Source organism: Rattus norvegicus, chromosome 11, assembly GCF_021556685.1.
Source record: "Rattus norvegicus strain SHRSP/BbbUtx chromosome 11, alternate assembly SHRSP_T2T, whole genome shotgun sequence".
Lineage (NCBI taxonomy): Eukaryota > Metazoa > Chordata > Mammalia > Rodentia > Muridae > Rattus > Rattus norvegicus.
Genome location: NC_141544.1, coordinates 2072104 through 2089726, shown reverse-complemented (window position 1 = coordinate 2089726; position 17623 = coordinate 2072104). Strand labels below are relative to the sequence as shown.

Genomic DNA, 17623 nt, shown 5'->3' with positions numbered 1-17623 from the left:
ACTAAGAAAATGCCCTCCAACTCGATCTTATGGACGCATGTTCTCAACTGAGGCGCCCTCTTCTCTGATGACTCTAGCTTGCGTCATGTTGGCATAAAATCAGGGCGGTGGTTACAATGTGATTGTCTCATGGGAAGTGTGGCACAAGTAGGAGGCATGGCCTTGTGGGAGTAGGTGTGGCCTTGTTGGAGGAAGCATATCACTGTGGGGGTGATATGCTTCTTCTCCAACACCATGTCTGCCTAGACGCTTCCATGATTCCTGCCTTGATGAAAATAGACTGAACTTCTGAACCTGAAAGCCTGCCCTAATTGAATGTTGTCCCTTGGGGTTGGGGATTTAGCTCAGTGGTAGAGCGCTTGCCTAGGAAGCACAAGGCCCTGGGTTCAGTCCCCAGCTCAGAAAAAAAAGAACCCCCCCAAAAAATGTTGTCCCTTATAAGTTGCATTGGTCATGGTGTCTTTTCGCAGCAATGAAACCATCAGAAAACCAGCCAGTATAAAAACTTCCAAATAGCAGAATTAATCAATGATACTATGTATTTTCAAGTCCTGCAGTGAGAAACTTATTCTTGAGAGAAGAAACAGCAATGAATGAGTCCAAGATAAGGTTGTCTCCAAAGACACTCTTGGAGTGTAGATGTGGCTCAGAGAGACCCCATGGGGTGAACAGGGGTTTCTCAGGATGAGAGAGCTACATGGTCAGGAACCGCAAAGCATTTTAAAGTCACGGCAAATGGCATAGGAAAGAGCTCAGCACCTCTGCACTGGAGGCACCATCAAGAGTTTCTGAGGATGAGATCACATGTGAGTAAAAGACGGGAACTTCCTGGGGCTAGATAGGGTAACAGGGCCCACAGGTGTGGAGGAAGCCATCCTGTCGAAGGAGAGCCAGGCAAGACAAGCCAGTGCAAGAGCTCTTTGTGGTCATCTAGGGGCATTGAGCAGAGACCTCAAAAAATATTACAGGATGCAACAGAGTCTAACGTGCTCAGGGAAGCTAAACACAGGATCCACGTAACACCTGAGAGAAGGCATCCTCATCTTCCCTTTTAAATTACTTTCTACTGATCATACAAAATAATGGGCTTTATGATACTTTCATGAATCGATAGATATAAACTGAGTTTGGCATTCACTACTCTTGAGTTATCCTCGTCAAAATGTCCTCCGGGGAAGCCTCCCCCTCACATCCACCTTCTGTAGTGATGTCTTGGCTGTTCTTTAAGGAACCAAAGAGACCAATATGGATGCGGCCCAAGTTCAACTCATTCTAGACCCTTTCTGTTCTTCCTGTGTCTCCTGCTTCACTTTTTGAGAACTCCATCGTGGAATTCCTGCGTCCCTCAGTGTCCTCTACTCCCTCATGTGTTCTTTAGTCTTTTTTCCACATCCCCATCAATTTAATCTTTCTTACCCTCATCCTGGTCTCTTCTCTGCATGTGAAGGTGGGATTTATTTAAAAAGATGACTTTAGGGGCCTGGAGAGATGACCAATGGATTAAGAGCTTGTCTGCTTTGAAAGAGGACTTGGATTTGTTCTTTGAGCTGATGTCCAAAGGCTCCCAACCACCTTTAATTCAAGCTCCAGGGGACCTGACTATTCTTGTCTCTGTGGTCTCCTGTATTCATGCCCTTCCCCCACCACATAATTAAAAATAATACATCTACAGATGAGAAACAGGTTTCATTAGGTTTCGTTAGTCAAACACTCCCCGACCTTCTCTGATTCTCAGTCTGCTTGGATCAGTTTATTGGGTTTCCCCTTGAGTTCCAAGACCACCTCCCTATTTCAAGCCCCTTTTTCCCCAACTGTCTGTTTCTTCCTCAAACTTCACCTCAGAGAGACTATCTATTTCTGGCCCCTCTCCACTGCTTCCTAAACATCCATCTTTTTTCCCCCGTGCCATCCCTGCTCCTCTAAGCCTCATCTCCAGTTCTTTTCTCTCCCTAAAGACCAGACCAGCTCAGTCCTGTTTGTTTTAGTCTACGTGACATTAGACTTACTGTTCACAGCCTTGACCTTTCCGGCTTCCTCTCCATGTTCCATCCACCACAGTCCGTATCCTCCACCAAAGTGTTCACACACAACACGTCACATCGCACATTTTAATTTTTAGAGCAAAACAAATTCAACTGGAAAAGATACTGGGGTTGTCAAAGGCCCTTGGGTATCTGAAACACAGAAAAACATACATTTTCCCCCAATCCTATAAATTACCCATCTATGTCCCCCTCACTTTGTGCATTTCACCTTAACGGATCTTTTCCACCAGATTATAGACGTAGATGTGGATGTCGCCATCAAACTTGGTGAACTACACAGAAGGCTTGGCTAGAACTTGGTAAATGACTTTGTCGATCTGTTTGGGCCCGTCGCTTCTGGTGAACTGCACACATTGACCGGTTAAGATGTCGCTGTCAACATCAGACTTCACCTCTGCTGGAGGATTATCTGAAATGGTACTGAGGTTACCTTCTGCATAATCATCCAGGAGCTGGTAGATGTATAGGACTGGATCTTTCTCGTAGGTGATGTAAAACCAGCCCTTCATGATCGGCACCTGGGCTAGGACAACCCCCTCCAGTTCTCCTTAGAGCCATGTTTGCCCTCAAATTTATGCTCCACAGCTCGGCCAACCATGGCACTTGCGAGATGGGCGTCTTTCACTTGAGGAAACACTACTTTGTGAGTAAAGACCTTAAGTTTTAAAATCCTCTCATCGCTGTGAAGTGCCAGTCCGTAGACACAGTCAATTCTGTCATACTTGACCAGATAGAGAGAGGGATTTGTTGGCAGTTGATCTAGAACGATGGCCTTCCATTGGGTGACAGGCTCATCACCTTCCTTTCATCCGTGAGAAATTCTGCAGCCCACAATGTCCCCCAGGGCCTGGAGAGAAGGCCTCCTCCTCCTCCGCTTCTGGAAGGATGGTGTGCTCATCCTCCTCAGAGACATCCTCTTCTTCTTGGCTATAGACCTAGTGTGGTAGGCAACGACATCCTGGTCCACTGTCTTGTGGGTATCGTTCGGTGTTCAGGCTTCATACTTGCCCGTGGCCTGGGTTTGAAGAGCTCTCCTGCTTAAACCAGACACAATGCTGGTGCCGCTGTCATGTGAGTGCCTGCAAGAACAATGGGGTTGGGGTGGAGAGGGCGCTGGACCAAGGCTCTTGTCTAAGAGAACTTTGGAGCAGGTGAGGAATGCGATGTAAACAGGGTTGAGCATCTGAATCAAATTCTGTCATAATCAGAATTTCGTAGGAGGGCTGGGCAATGGTGGAGAACACCTTTAATTCCAGCACTCAAGAGGCAGAGGGAGGCAGACCTCTGTGAGATCAAGGCCAGCCTGGTCTACAGAGTTAGTTCCAGGATAGCCAAAGCTACCCACAGAAAAACCCTGTCTCAAAAATCAAAATCTAAAGTTCAAAGGGAAATGAACTAATGGTTCTCTACAGCTCAGAATAACATATTCAGACACATATCTTCAGCCCGAGGCACTTTGCCTCTGCTGAGGAACCTCTCCTTGAATGGCGCGGTCAGTGTGGGATTAAGTATCACTGTCCCCACTTTAAGCAAGCAGAACAGAGAAAGGATAGCAAAGCAGCCAGAAGGTTGGCCACACCCCTCTTCTACCCTCTAACTATGAACTATGTGGCAACATCCACAAGTGTCTGCCCAGAGACACAGCACGCCAGTCCACTGGCTTTCTGTACTGTGCATCCTGACCCAGACCCAGGTTTATTCCGCGACGCTGTTGCATCTTCGACCGCAACAAGAGTCTTTTGTGTAGGCAACAACAGCCATTTAGAAATAATATCTCCTGGGGTTGGGATTTAGCTCAGTGGTAGAGCAGTTGCCTAGCACACAGAAGGCCCTGGGTTCGGTCCTCAGCTCCGAAAAAAAAAAACAACAACAACAACAACAACAACAAAAAAGAAATGTTATCTCCTAAAATGCACAGGCACAGAGAGGAGTTTTGGCATTTTAGTAGGATTATTAATTAGATATTGTTAGCAAAGGATAATAAACTCTTAGACTGACTAGCCTAGACCGTCCGCCGAGCTCTCAAACGTGGAAGACATCAGAACAGACGGTTCCTCGCTGTACGAGGGAAAAAATTTAGCTTTCTGGCCTACAAGGGTCCCAGTTATCTTCATAAACGTATTTACCGAAAGAAAATGTCCTCGTCGTCCAGATTCTGTCTTCGGAAACCGGTCAGGCTCCAAAAGGCTGTTGAACAATTGTGGGGTTCAGGAGCTGAACTGGCTTTCACACCCTGCTGGGAAGATAGTGAACCCACATTCAAGGGAGTCTAGCGCCCCCAAGTGGAAGAGAAGCGCAACCTCCGCCCAGTGCTCTGTGACATCATCCAGGCTCTGCTTACGTCATAGAAGCCCACTCAGCCCAGTTCCTTCCCTAGTTACGCTTAGAAACTTCCAGCATCTAGGTTTTAGCTTCTCATGTAGCCTCCTGGAGACCCAAAATAAAGTTCCCACCCAAATATTCTGATGCCTCGAGTCACAGTCTGCCCAAGTAGCTCTTTTCATGCATTTTTTTTTCTGAAAAAGTGTTTGGTTTCTGAGTCACCAACATCCTTGGTGGTTATTTTCCCAGCTCCTATCTTTCCTTTGGTTATCTTTAAGCCATTCTCCGTATCGGAAATATTGCTAGCCTCTCTTCGAGGCAGCCCACTGGATAGCACACCAAAATTAGCTTTATCAAAACCCACAATTAGAGGAGGGCCATTTTTATTCAAACAAAGCTGGAATTTGACAGGATTAAATACCTTGTATTGAAGTCAATGGGAATCATGAATTATGTATTCTTTGCAAAGAGGGAGGAAAAATTAGCTCCTGGACCTGCTTCCAAAGTCGGGATAAACTGATGACAAACCCGATATCGACCAGTCGTATTTTAAATGTCTTAAAATTCACCAGCACTTCAGGTCAAGGAATTTATTAGATCAAATGCAGCAAAACAGGATGAAATAGATGACGTAATTTTGTTTTTGAAATATGGGTAGACAGAATCCTGGATGCAGGTAAGTGTGGAATTTACCTGTAAATTAAAGGGCACTTTAATTGTTTGTGTCACATAGTTCTTCAGATCTTCAAAAGGATTCTTTTCAGAACCCTCCCCTCTCCCCACTACACTCTGACCATCTCTTCCCTCTTCCCAATAATTCCCTTCCACTTTAACATTATAATTTTTTTAAACGTACTTAGAGCTTAACAACTTATGGCAGCTTTTTAAAATCTGTCCACTTTTCTAAGTGCATCGTCCTCTTTTTCTCCCTTCTATCTTAGTTTTGAGCACATTTTCCTTCACACTTTGTGTTTTACTCTCTCTCTCTCTGCTGTTATGACTCCTCTGCCATTATGTGACTGTTGGTCTACTATGTGCCTAACCTCAATGTGGGGTTAACTCAAAGGATATGATTTTTCCCCCTTTTCTTCCCTTCATCTTCCTTCTCTAGGCACCTGCTGAGATGTACAGCCTTGGGATCTTTTTTTAAACCTGGAAAGAGCACAGACACACACACACACACACACACACACACACACACACACACACACAGAAACACTCATACATACACAAACACATAAACACACACATACATACACATATACACACTCAAACACACAAATTCAGAGAGAGAGACAGACAGAGACAGAGAGAGTCACAGAGAGAGACAGAGAGCCCATGAGAAAACATGTAATATCATCTTTCTAAGAACAATAAACAGAGACAACTTTCAAAAAAGTGAAGAGCAAGTAGGCAACAAGAAGAATAATCTCATCATAGCCGTCAACTTGAGGAGGAAAGAGTTTGTCTCACTCTATCTTCTAGATACCAGTCTGTTACTGAGCAATGTTGGGGCAGGAACTCAGGCAGGACTCTAGAGGCAGGAAAGGAAGCAGAGACATCTTAGAAATGCTGAGTACTGGATTGCTATCCATGACCTACTCAGCTTTCTCTTCTTCTCATACAACCCAGGGCCACCTTCATAGGGGATGACACTAACCAAAGTGGGCTAGACCCTTCCACATCAACCATCAACAAAAAAATTCCTTAAATTTGTGGCCAAAGGCCAATCTGATGGAGGCAATTCTTCAGCTGAGGATCCTTCTTCCCAGGTTGAGTCAAACTGACAATAAAAACTAACCAGACCCCCGCCCATCCATTCTGATTGCCACACTGTGTGCAATAGACAAGTCATTGGAATAACCTTAGCTGGTGATCACTGAATGAATGGCTTAAATATGGGATATACATTGATGTGATTTTCATCCCTGTATAAGAGGAAATGGTTTTGTTCTCAGAAAAACGGATGGGAGTGTAAAATACAATGTGTTAAGTAAAACAAGACAGACTCAAACAGACGATTGCGAAATTTAGATTTTAATAAGGGATATTAAGTGAAAGGGGGCATATAGGAAGAGGAAGGGGAGCAGCAGGGTGTGTGTGTGTGTGTGTGTGTGTGTGTGTGTGTGTGTGTGTGTGTGTGCAGGTGGAAATGGAGGTGAGTTGTGAGGATGAATATGGCTAATGTACAGTATAAACCTGTACAAGGAGTCACAAGCAAGGCCACTGACTTGTACATTTGAAGCACGTCGATATAAAAGAACTGAGTCTAAAACAATGTTTTGATTAAATTGTGGGTTTATAGTTTAGAGATACCGTAAAGTTTATTCATATTTTCCTTCCCACATGTGGCTCTTGCTGTTTTGAGCTCGATACTTTTGACAGGATACGGCAATGAGCTTTGGTATCTGTACCTCATCAATCACCCGGAATTCACGTCATTCAGTGAGTCTACCGTGGGGAAGGAGGTAGTTAGAGATCTTACGGGTACACGACGTGGGAAGAATAATGCCCATACCCACTATAGATATCCAAATATTCACCCTCATCTCTGGTTTGAATGTGTTCGCCCAAAAGTTATTTTCTGAAGATTAATCCCCAGTGGGAATGTAGTTGTGAAGAATTGATTAGGTCAAGAGGAATGCGACCTACAAATAAAGATCCATTAATGATGCTATTGTGGAAATGGTTAAATTATGAAAGGGAGTTTGGCTCTCTCTCTTGTCTTCCAAGCCCATTGGATCCCTTCTGTGGTGACAACATCCCACAAGAACTCCTTCCTCTGCCGATGGTCTCTTCATCTCTGATTTACAGGCTTCTGAATCAGAATCATACAGAATCTGTGTCATTATGGACTAGCCAATCGCTGCCATTCTGTTTGTCCATACAAGCAAGAACATGCCTCAGAATTGTGAGCAGCCAGGTCATATGGGAAAGCAAAGCTGGCAGAGAGGACTAGGTGGTTAGTGCTGACTGAGGACAAGATGGGATCAGGGTTAGCCTGTGTGCTCTTCGTGAGAGAAACAGCACAGAGGAAGAGTGTAGGTTGGAAAGGTGCAGCTTGGGACGGACACAGACATCTACTGTTGGCCTTGTGGGGACAAGGAGCCACTAGGGAAGGGAAAGATCGCCAGGGATAGCTTCAGCCACTGCTTTTGTCTAGCAGAACCCTTTTTAGAATCCTCATCATCGAGGATGTAAATGAAAACTGCCTGGAGTCAGTTGATCCATCAGTAACCATCAAGAGTGTGTCCACTATTCCAGAGGGACCCAGGAAAAAGCCTGATCTTGGAAGATCCTTTGCCTTCAAGAGATGGAGAATTGTGTCCGGCAACACTGGGCAACCATCTACGTTGGTAAGGGCATCCCACTAAGTCCTGATCAGTGGTTCTTTACCCTTGGATTGAGACCCCTTTGGGAGCTCAAATGGCCCTTGCACAGGAGTCACATATCATATATCCTGTATTCCAGACATTTACATCACAATTCATAACTATAGCAAAATTAAAGTTATGAAGTAGCAATGAAATAATTTTACAGTTGGTGGAGCTGTATTAAAAGGTTAGGATAGGAAGGTTGAGAACCTCTCTTCCTGATTCCTGTATAATATGCCTGTCGGTATGGACTGGAGGTATAATCCCTTTTATTCAGTCAGGCAAATCCAGAAAAACCAAAACACAACCAAAAGTTTATTTAGGATAAACAGCCACTGTACCCACAGTATCAGGCCTGCTGACATCTTAGACAAATGATGTCAAAATGGAAATCAGGTCACACCATGACAATCCCCCTAAATGAAAAGCAGAGGGGAAAAACCAGTTCCCTGGTGGTGGCACCAAGAGAAAACCCTTGTCAGAATTGTCAGCAAGGATTTTAAAGCCAGAATTCAAGCGTCGTCAATGAGAAACTTCCAAAACAAAAGTATACACATCATCTTGCTGAGGTAATAGAATAAACAAGAGAAAATCGAATAGGAACTCAGTGAATTAAAGCTAACACTACGAGTAGTAATTAAAGAGAAGTATGGGCAGGATGAACAATGAAGTGGAGTTTAGAGCAGGCAGAAGGGGCTGGGGAGATGGCTCACTGCTCAGGAACATTGGTTGCTCTTGCAGAGGACCATGGTTCAGAGGATCTGATGGATTCTTTGGTCAAAACACACACACACACACACACACACACACACACACACACACACCCCATAGAGATAAATTTTTAAAAAAAATTAAAAAAGAAAGAGCCAGGTATGCCCATTTAATCCCAGAACTCAGAGCAAGCTGATCTCTCTGAGTTCAATGCAGACAGTGAATTTCAGGCCAGCCCTACCTACGTAATGAAACCCAGTGTCAAAATAAAACAGAAGGGAGTGTTATATTTATTTCTGATAATGTAAGCAACAGAGAAACTATTTCTACAGAGAAAGAACTTATTGTTGAGAGAATCAGTGGGCTGGAAGGAGACCCCAATTCTTTGTGTCACTACTCCATCACATCCTCAGCAGGAAGCAAGAATGGGTACAGCTAAAAGGAAGCAGGACAATCATGAGTAAAGCTGTGGACACCGAACAGCCCATCAGCAACAGAAGCAGGCAGAAAACCAACTAGGATGAGATGGCTTCACCAGCCAATGTCTCTGATTGACAGTCCCTAGTAGCACCAGGATGTTCTTTTCCTTCAAGTACCCTGGACTTTTCAGACACTCAGAAACCACAGAACAAAGTGTGGCAAATGTCTAAGAAAGGATGTCTTGTGGGACATATTTGTGTATACAGGTTTCATGTAGCCCAGGCTGGCCTCAAACACACTATGCACTCCAGGATGATTTTTAACTCCTGGTTCTCCTCCTGGTAATGGGACTATGGTGATGGACTACCACACCAGGCTTGTAGGTGGAGCCCAGAGCTGTGTGAGAGCCATGTGAGCACTCTGTCCAATGAGCTGCATCTCCAACACCTCTGGATGTGTTCTGCTAATACAACAAAACTAAAATAGAAGTCTTCAATGAGAGAGAAGAGGAGTCTCCCAGTCCTGAAACATTAATTACACATTCACAAGTAATACATATGTGAAGAAATGATGAAAGTATGTAACAGTAAGAAAAAAAAGACTAAGATATGAAACATACTGTCAAAATGTGTGAGACATAACTATGAAGGTGCTAAGAGGAAATTTTATTTACAAAACTAATTCTTAGATTAGAAACAAAGACCAGCAACCTAAATTTGATCTACACTAGAAAATAAGAATATAATTATTCAATGAAAAAATAATTTTTAAAATGAACCCCAAAACACTAAAAATAAGAAATTAACCAAAGGAAAAAAAAGCCAAAGAATCACAATTAGTTTTCTTTTTTAAAGCAAAGAATGTTATTATTTTGTCTTGATTAGACCTAGTAGAAAAATATAAGGTCCATACTGTTTGGCCATTTAAAAAAAAATTGCTGTGTTTTAGAGTTTATGCAGAACACTGAACCTGGTATGACAGACAAAACTTAAAAGAAAAAATTATTCATTGTTTAAACCCTTTTTAATGACAGTGTTTATACTCAACTTGTCTCTCCTATAATCTGTTTAATATCAGACAAGATTTCGAGAGTTGCCATATGGAGATTATGCAGTGTTGAAATGGAAGCACAGCATTGTATTCCCAAAACAGACTCTGGTTGAGAACATCATTGTTTTTATCACGACGAAACTAGCACAAGATCCAAGCCCAGTCTCCCGAGGCGTTGTCCCATCTTAGAGCCATTTCCTCAGACAGCACTTCCCATGTGTCATATTATTCTGCAAAAATCAAAACTGACTTGTTTGCTGCACTATTTGGTTTGCCGTGCTTCTTGGGAGAACCTCGACCATCAGACATGACAAAAGTTGTCCCCCATACTCCCAATCTACAGCACTGGTATCAGTGTACAGGAAATAGGAGAGACAGAAACTAAAAAGGAAAAAAAAACCTGTTGTTGTTTGGAGAAGAGTCATGTAAGTAGGCCAAACTGACCTTGGACATTCTATGTAGCCCAGGTTGGCCTTGGACTTACTATGTAGCCCAGGATGGCCATGGACTTACTCTGTAGCCCAGGCTGGCCTTGGATTTACGATGTAGCCCAGGCTGGATTTGAACTTGTGATCTTTGTGAGAATTGAGAATATAGGTATGCACTACCACACTCATCTTTGTATCTGTTATTATAAGTGATTCAGCTGTGGCCCCTCATTTGCCAGCCTCCCTCAACATCAACAACAGCATCCACAATCACCCACTAGGATAATCTCGTCCTTTAACTCATGGGTTAAGGTAAGACTTTACAGAATAGAGAGTCAGCAGGGTCCTCCTCCTTATTAGAACACATTTTTGTGGAGGGATTTGAGTGATTGTTTGAGTGAGCCAGTCATACCTTAACCTGGTTCTGATATTATGACCAAGATGGAAAAAAAAAGAATAAGAAAACGAAAGTAAAGGAGATGGGTCCAAAACTGGGACTTGAACCTTAGCAGTTGAGGATATAGCTCACAGGTCTCAGGTAAATGATGGATAGGCTTTGTGGCCCACATAGAATCCCAGTCCAGGGAGGTAGATAGGGCAGATCCCCAGGGCAAGATAGCTGTCAAGACTAGTCATATTGGTGACCTCTGGGTTTGACTGACAAATGCTGCTTCAATGAACAAGGTAGAAGAAAAATGGATTAGTCCCTACATTATACACTGCATGTGCACGTATGTACACACACACACACACACACACACACACACACACACACAAACACACACACACACAAAGGATCGAAACAAAAACTTGGACTTAAGGCATTGCCTCCACTGTAGTAGCACATAGTAGGAGGTGGGGATCTAAATAAGTGTTCCTTTCTACCCTCTCAAAGACCAACATACTTATGAACCCTCAGCCTAGGATCTGTACAATCTGCTGAGGACTCCCAGAAGTTTAGTTTAGTCGCCTCGTTCTCTAACATGTTCTGGTGTTCTGTTTCAGGAATACTCAGCTGGGGCTCGGCTGACTTCAGCATCACTCCCAGTCTTGCATCCAAGACAACTTTCAGCTGCCATGTACTGATCCTTGGAATTCCCTGCCAAGGTACCCTGACTTGCATTTCTCACGAGGCCATGCCATGAAGCCAGAGAAAGTGCGGCTGTCTTACTCTGCCATTTATTAGCTTAGAGTATTGGGAAATTGGCTCGAACTTTAAACCTCACTTCCCTCATGTATATGTGAGCAGGTGAACAATTCCAGTTCATCAGATCTACATTAGGAGTGAGTTAGAAAAACACATCATAACGATTAGTGCCAATTTGTTTTATGAATGATAAGAAGTATTATTTATATGATTTGTAACATTGGAAATTAGGGTACATGGAACGTAACGGTTTTCATTATCTTTGCACAGATGATGTGAGGAAAGCATCTAGGATGCAGAAATGCTTCCTTTTTTGCTTTATTTCCAAGAAGCATTTCCTTCTACTCGAATTATTTTCTTAAAACTTACTTTCCACTCCATCTCCCCTTAGGTGATTATGTTAGAACAGGGTTTGGTGAGAGTGGTTTTAAAACGTTATATTACAGAATATATCTACAAGATCAACTGTTTAGTTCAAATGGAGGCACCCTCCATGGATAAGCCATGCTCCCCCTGAAGCTATTGATTTCTTTTCTTTTTTTATTTTCATTGATTTCTTGTGATGGCTAGTCTTGGAGGAAAGAACCTCCCTCGAGGAGCCTCCTCCATCAGATTGGCCTTGACTATGTCCAGGTGGCATTTCCTTGACTGTTCACTGATGTTGGAAAGCCTGGTCTACTGTGGGCAGCACCGCCCTATGCGGGTGGGTCTGGACTCTGTAAAGGTAGTTGAATGTGCGCTTAGAAGCAAGCAAGTGAGCAGTCTCTGTAGTTCCTGTTTCACAATCCTGTCTTGGTTTTCTTTGATGATGGGCTGGAACAGATAAGATGAAATAAAGATTTCCTTTCCCAAGCTGGCTTTGGTGAGTGTATTCATCAGAGCAACAGAAAACCAAAATTAAGCAAAAATCACAGTGCCAGATGTGGAATGTCTTCCTGAAAGTTGCTGACCATCGAGATCCCAAAAGCCCTCACATCTTTCCAGGTTGTTGCCATTGCTCTTCATAGCCCTTCAGAACTTGATGGTAAGACCCTATTGCTGAGGACACTGAATCCTTTGGGTCACAGGTCACAGAAGGGTCAATCTGAAGCTGAGGTGGAAGCATCCTCTATAATGGATAGCCTTCATGGTTCAAGAAAGTGCTATGTAGGCTTCCAGGGGAGAAAATCACCTACAACCTTACTCTGGGGTGAACTATTCAAGCTAAAATATCAGGCAAGATGTGCCCCTAATGTGTTAGTGGAATTGCAGTCATGGGAGTAACGAGTGGCTTTCTAATTGGATACAAGGCATGTTCCACACGAGGGAATACACACCAGGTTCTGTAAACTGGTCAAGAACCTATGGTTTGGGTGATATACGTCCTATGAAAGAACCTAATGCTAAATACATTGTCAAACTTCCTTCCAAACATCCATATTTGTATCTACAGGTCAGCGTTGCACTCAGCTCTCATCAAACAAGAAGCCTCTGACTACCATGGGCAGAGACGTACAGCTGGACAAAGTGCTGGGAATCAGTGGTGTTGGACTGTTCAGGTGGAAATAGGACAGCTAAGTCTTCTCCTCCACAACTCAGAGAACATCATGAAAGATTGGGTGGAAGGAATATAAGAACCAGAAGATGGGGAAGTGGACAGCAAAAGGATATATTTTAGATTGGATCTAGTCATTGAACTCTTAAATTGATAGTGGCTATGGTCATGGGCCCAAGACTGGGCCTCTCAACACTTCATTACTGATGGGAGAGGCCATAAAGACCCTCCCCTCCCTTGGCAATCAACATTTACTGGAGGAGGGGTTCTATCCTGCAAGCTTAGATTTTTCCAGACCTACTTTAGTAAGAGATCTTTAACCCTTTAACTTTGCTTTAGCCCACCACCCACCAGAGGTAGTGGAAAGGAAAGGATATTAGGGCGAACAAAGGATGTCGTGGACCTGCTTAGAAATAGTTCTCTGGGACAATTTAAAACTTCATCATCAGTATATCAGTTCAGTTGACATGAATCAGCAGAGGTAGGTCAATCTACCTGCTAACACCATTCACGAATCACCAAGGACAGTTCAACCCAGAAGAAATTGCTGAGCTCTTTCAATTGGCCTGGTTTTGAGGAAGCAGCAAGAAACCACCGCAATGTCACCTCAAGAAGTTCTCTGGTGCTTTTCTCTCTACAAAGCCATGACAAACAATGGTCAGTGAGGAAGGAAAGGTGAACCAATGCCACAGCATTGTCAATGAAGACCAGGGTCATCAAAGTCCATTGAGCATCAGCGAAGAGTGGCAAGGCAAGCCAATGACATGGTGTTGCCCACTGTTGTCCAGGGTTATACTCGTACCCTTTCTAACCATCACATGCCCCTTTCCCAGGCAGGTACCAGAAACACGATGTGTTTGTTCTCAGCAAAGAATCCTTTCCTAAGACAGTTTCCAGAACAACATCCATGACACAGTTGAATATCCAAAGAAACCAGAAATGTCTGCTTCACTCCCTTCTTCATTCCTGTACCCGTAGATAAGCTGTTCTGTCAAATTCCTCTGCACTCATGTAATTTATTAAACTTAGGGATTATACGCAGGAAGGAGACATAATATAAGAGGGGTGACTTATTCACAATATCGGTGCCAATTGGAGAGGGAATGGCGTGAGAGAAGGGGTTGACCGAGGGGATGACAGAGGAGGATGAGGGAGGAAGGAAGGGAGAACTGAAGGATGGGATGGGAGAATGAGGGAGGGGAATGAGGGAAGGGAATTGGGAAGGGAAATACAGAAAGGAAATGACTAAAACTCAGTATGTATGTATATGAAATTGTTAAACAAAAACATCAAATTTGTCTTTTTTAAAAAAAAAAGTTTAACGTTTCTCTTTATAGAGGGTCATTCATAACAACTTAGGGCTCATTTTGTTGGATCTATTTTGTCTTTAAGGCTTTTTATTTCCTTCAACCAAATTGTCAGATGTGAAGTTTTAGTTCGAGTCAGTGCTGTCCAGGGTTCTGTTTAACTGAAAAAATAAGTGAATAAACAATTTGTATTAATCGTCAAAATCCCAGTGAGTTCTCTCCAGTAATTTTCCTTTTATCACACTCCACCCAAAGCCCTTCAAAAAATTCTGACTGAGTTAAGTATCTGCCACTGAATGTGATACAAGTTCAAACCAGTGGAAGTGGGAAAAAGCAACAAAAGCAAACAAACAAACAGCAAAACTTCTTCCCTCTGCATCTGGGATTCCATTTTATGGTTTTGGAGAGTCTACTACACTGAACAAAATGAAAGAGTAGAGTCTGAGGTGGTGTTTAACTTAGTGAAGAAAGGCAGGCATAGCTGCAAATGAGGGGAGGCGGGGGTAGGCTGACAGGGTGGTTCCTCTCTTGATGATGTATGTAAACACCAAAGCTGAGAATGAAGAGAACCTCCAAGTGAAAACAGCGATGCCAAAATTTATGAACACAAGAGCATTTGTATCACACTGACTGAACATTCACACAAATAAATCACACCGCACGTCTAGTATGCGTGTTTACACACATCAAGTTGTGCTGTGTTTGGGGGCTGTATAAACAATGATTGTGTGTGACTGGACAGGTGTCTTGGTAGTTGGGAACCGTTACAGCTCTTGCAGAGGACCTGAGTTCAGACCCTGTCACCAACATGGTGGCTCACAAGCATTGATTACTCTTGTTCAATTCTGTGCCCTGCTCCTGTCTCCTGTCTTGATGAATACACATGTGGTCGTGAGGGAAACCGACTTGAGCCCTGTGGTCTCCCATGTCTTATTGACAGCTATACCTCCTTTTCTTCCCTAAGTTTCTTGTGGCTTCTGTATATGTATCTTTTTTACAGATTCATAAAAGCAAGGGAAAACACCCATATATGGAATTTAAAACAAGGAAACAAAGAAAGAAAGAAACAAAGAAAGAAACAAACAAGGAAAGAAAGAAAGAAAGAAAGAAAGAAAGAAGGAAAGGAAGGAAGGAAGAAAGAAAGAAAGAAGGAAAGAAAGAAAGAAAGCTGAACACCCTCCAGGTCTGCAATTTGACCATCACACTCCAGTTGTTATGCTTTCCCCATCATGATGGATGGTACCAGCTCAAACAATGGGTCAAAATAAACACTTCCTGTCTCTTTTTTTATTGGAATTTTATGTATTTAAATTTCAAATGTTATCCCCTTTCCTGGATCCCCTCTCTCCCATTCTCTCTCCTCCTGCTTCAGTGAGGATGCTTTCCTTCCCACCCACTCCCATCTCAACACCCTGGCACTCCCCCACTTTGGGGAAATGAGCCGTCACAGGACCAAGGGCTTCTCCTCCTATTGATGACAGACAAGGCCATCCTCTGCTATATATGTGGCTGGAGGGGCTTGGGATTTAGCTCAGTGGTAGAGCGCTTACCTAGGAAGCCCAAGGCCCTGGGTTCGGTCCCCAGCTCCGAAAAAAAGAACCAAAAAAAAAAAGAAAGAACTATATATGTGGCTGGAGCCGTGGGACCCTCCATGTATACTCTTCGGTTGGTGGTTTATTCTCTGGGAGCTCTGGGGGGGGGGAGTCTGGTTGGTTGATATTGTTGCTCTGCCTATGGGTTTGCAACCCCCTTCAGCTCCTCCAGTCCATTCTCTAACTCCTCCTCCATTGGGATCCAGGTGCTCAGTCTAATGATTAGCTGTAAGCATCCTCATCTGTATCTGTCAGGCTCTGGCGGAGCCTCTCAGGAGACATCCATATCAGACTCCTGCCGACAAGCACTCCTGTCTTCGTTAAGTTTCTGCTTTGTATTTTGTCATAAGAACAACAAGAAGAATTAATATGTGCCCTCTTCATGTCAGGGCCATGTGAAATAGAGTCAGTGCTTCACTGAGCCCTGTAGGGTTCTCTTGGCTCCATCCACAGAGCCTGGAGAGGGCGTGGACCCTCCCACGGACCTGGTGTGGCCATGGTCAGCATAGACGCTTGATGATCTATTCTCTTTGTGAGAAAGAAAACTTCATGTCATTGATACATACAATCAAGAAGAGTGTCACATGTAGCTATCCTAGAGTCTATTTTTGCATACTTATTCTCACCAGCCCTCGTTGGGAGTCAGGGACACTGTGAGGCGCCGAGAACATCTCAGTTCTATAGACCACCTTCTGCATTCTGTGACATCATAGACCTCGGCCCTGGAATGCAAATTCTTAGCTCAAATATCTAGATCTTCCTTTCAGGTGTAGCTGTGTCTTCTAACATGAATCAAAACCTATAGGTTTGGGAGAAAAATGGTCTCAAGTTAATGGGAAATGTATCTGACATGCATGCCTTCGATATACTTTTCCAAGTGAAATTTATGGAAGGAAAGGTGTGATCAGACACCCAAAAGACAACCTAAATCCTAAATTCAAATTCTTTGAGTATTTGTCCTAATGCAGCTCTGTGTGTGTGTCGTGTGTGTGTGTATGTGTGTGTGTGTGTGTGTGTGTGTCTACACATCTTTCTGTGTTTGTGCATGAGGAGAACAGAGGGAGACCCTGCACATCTCTTCATTCATGTTCCTCTTCTTTAGTTTTTGAGACAAAGTCTCTTACTGAACCCAAAACTCACTGTTCCTGGCTATCATATGCATCCCACACATGTTATCCCCTTTCCTGGTTCTCCCCTTTCCCATTTCCCACTCCCCCTGCCTCTATGGGATGCTCTTCCTCCCATCCACTCCCACCTCAACACCGAGGCATTCCCCCACACTGGGGAAATGATCCTTCACGGGACCAATGTATTCTTCTATTGTAAATATGTGGCTGGAGCCCTGGGACCCTCCATGTGTCCTGTCATTATTCCTCTAATCATGGGTTACTGACTGCAATGCAGGAGCTGGTAATTTCACAGCATTCACTTCTTCCCACAACATTATCTCCCCAGGTTGCATTATATTCCATGTTACTGGCTTGCTGGAGATCCTGTATTTTGTTTATTTGGCCCATAGTTAGGTGCTCTTTCTTTTAGTTAAGTCAGTAATTTACCTTCCTAATGCTGCCACCCTTTAAGACAGTTCCTATATTGTTACGACCCTTGATGACAAAATTATTGTTGTTGCTACTTCATAGATGTAATTTTGCTACAATTATGAATCATAGTAGGTAATCATTTTGGAGACTGA

At 43.4% G+C, this 17623-nt stretch overlaps 1 pseudogene; it reads right to left on the bottom strand.

Moving 5' to 3' along the window:
• Positions 1 to 2201: 2201 nt before the first annotated feature.
• Positions 2202 to 3053, bottom strand: LOC148002406 (Y-linked testis-specific protein 1-like; annotated as a pseudogene).
• Between the last annotated feature and the right edge of the window lie 14570 nt (positions 3054 to 17623).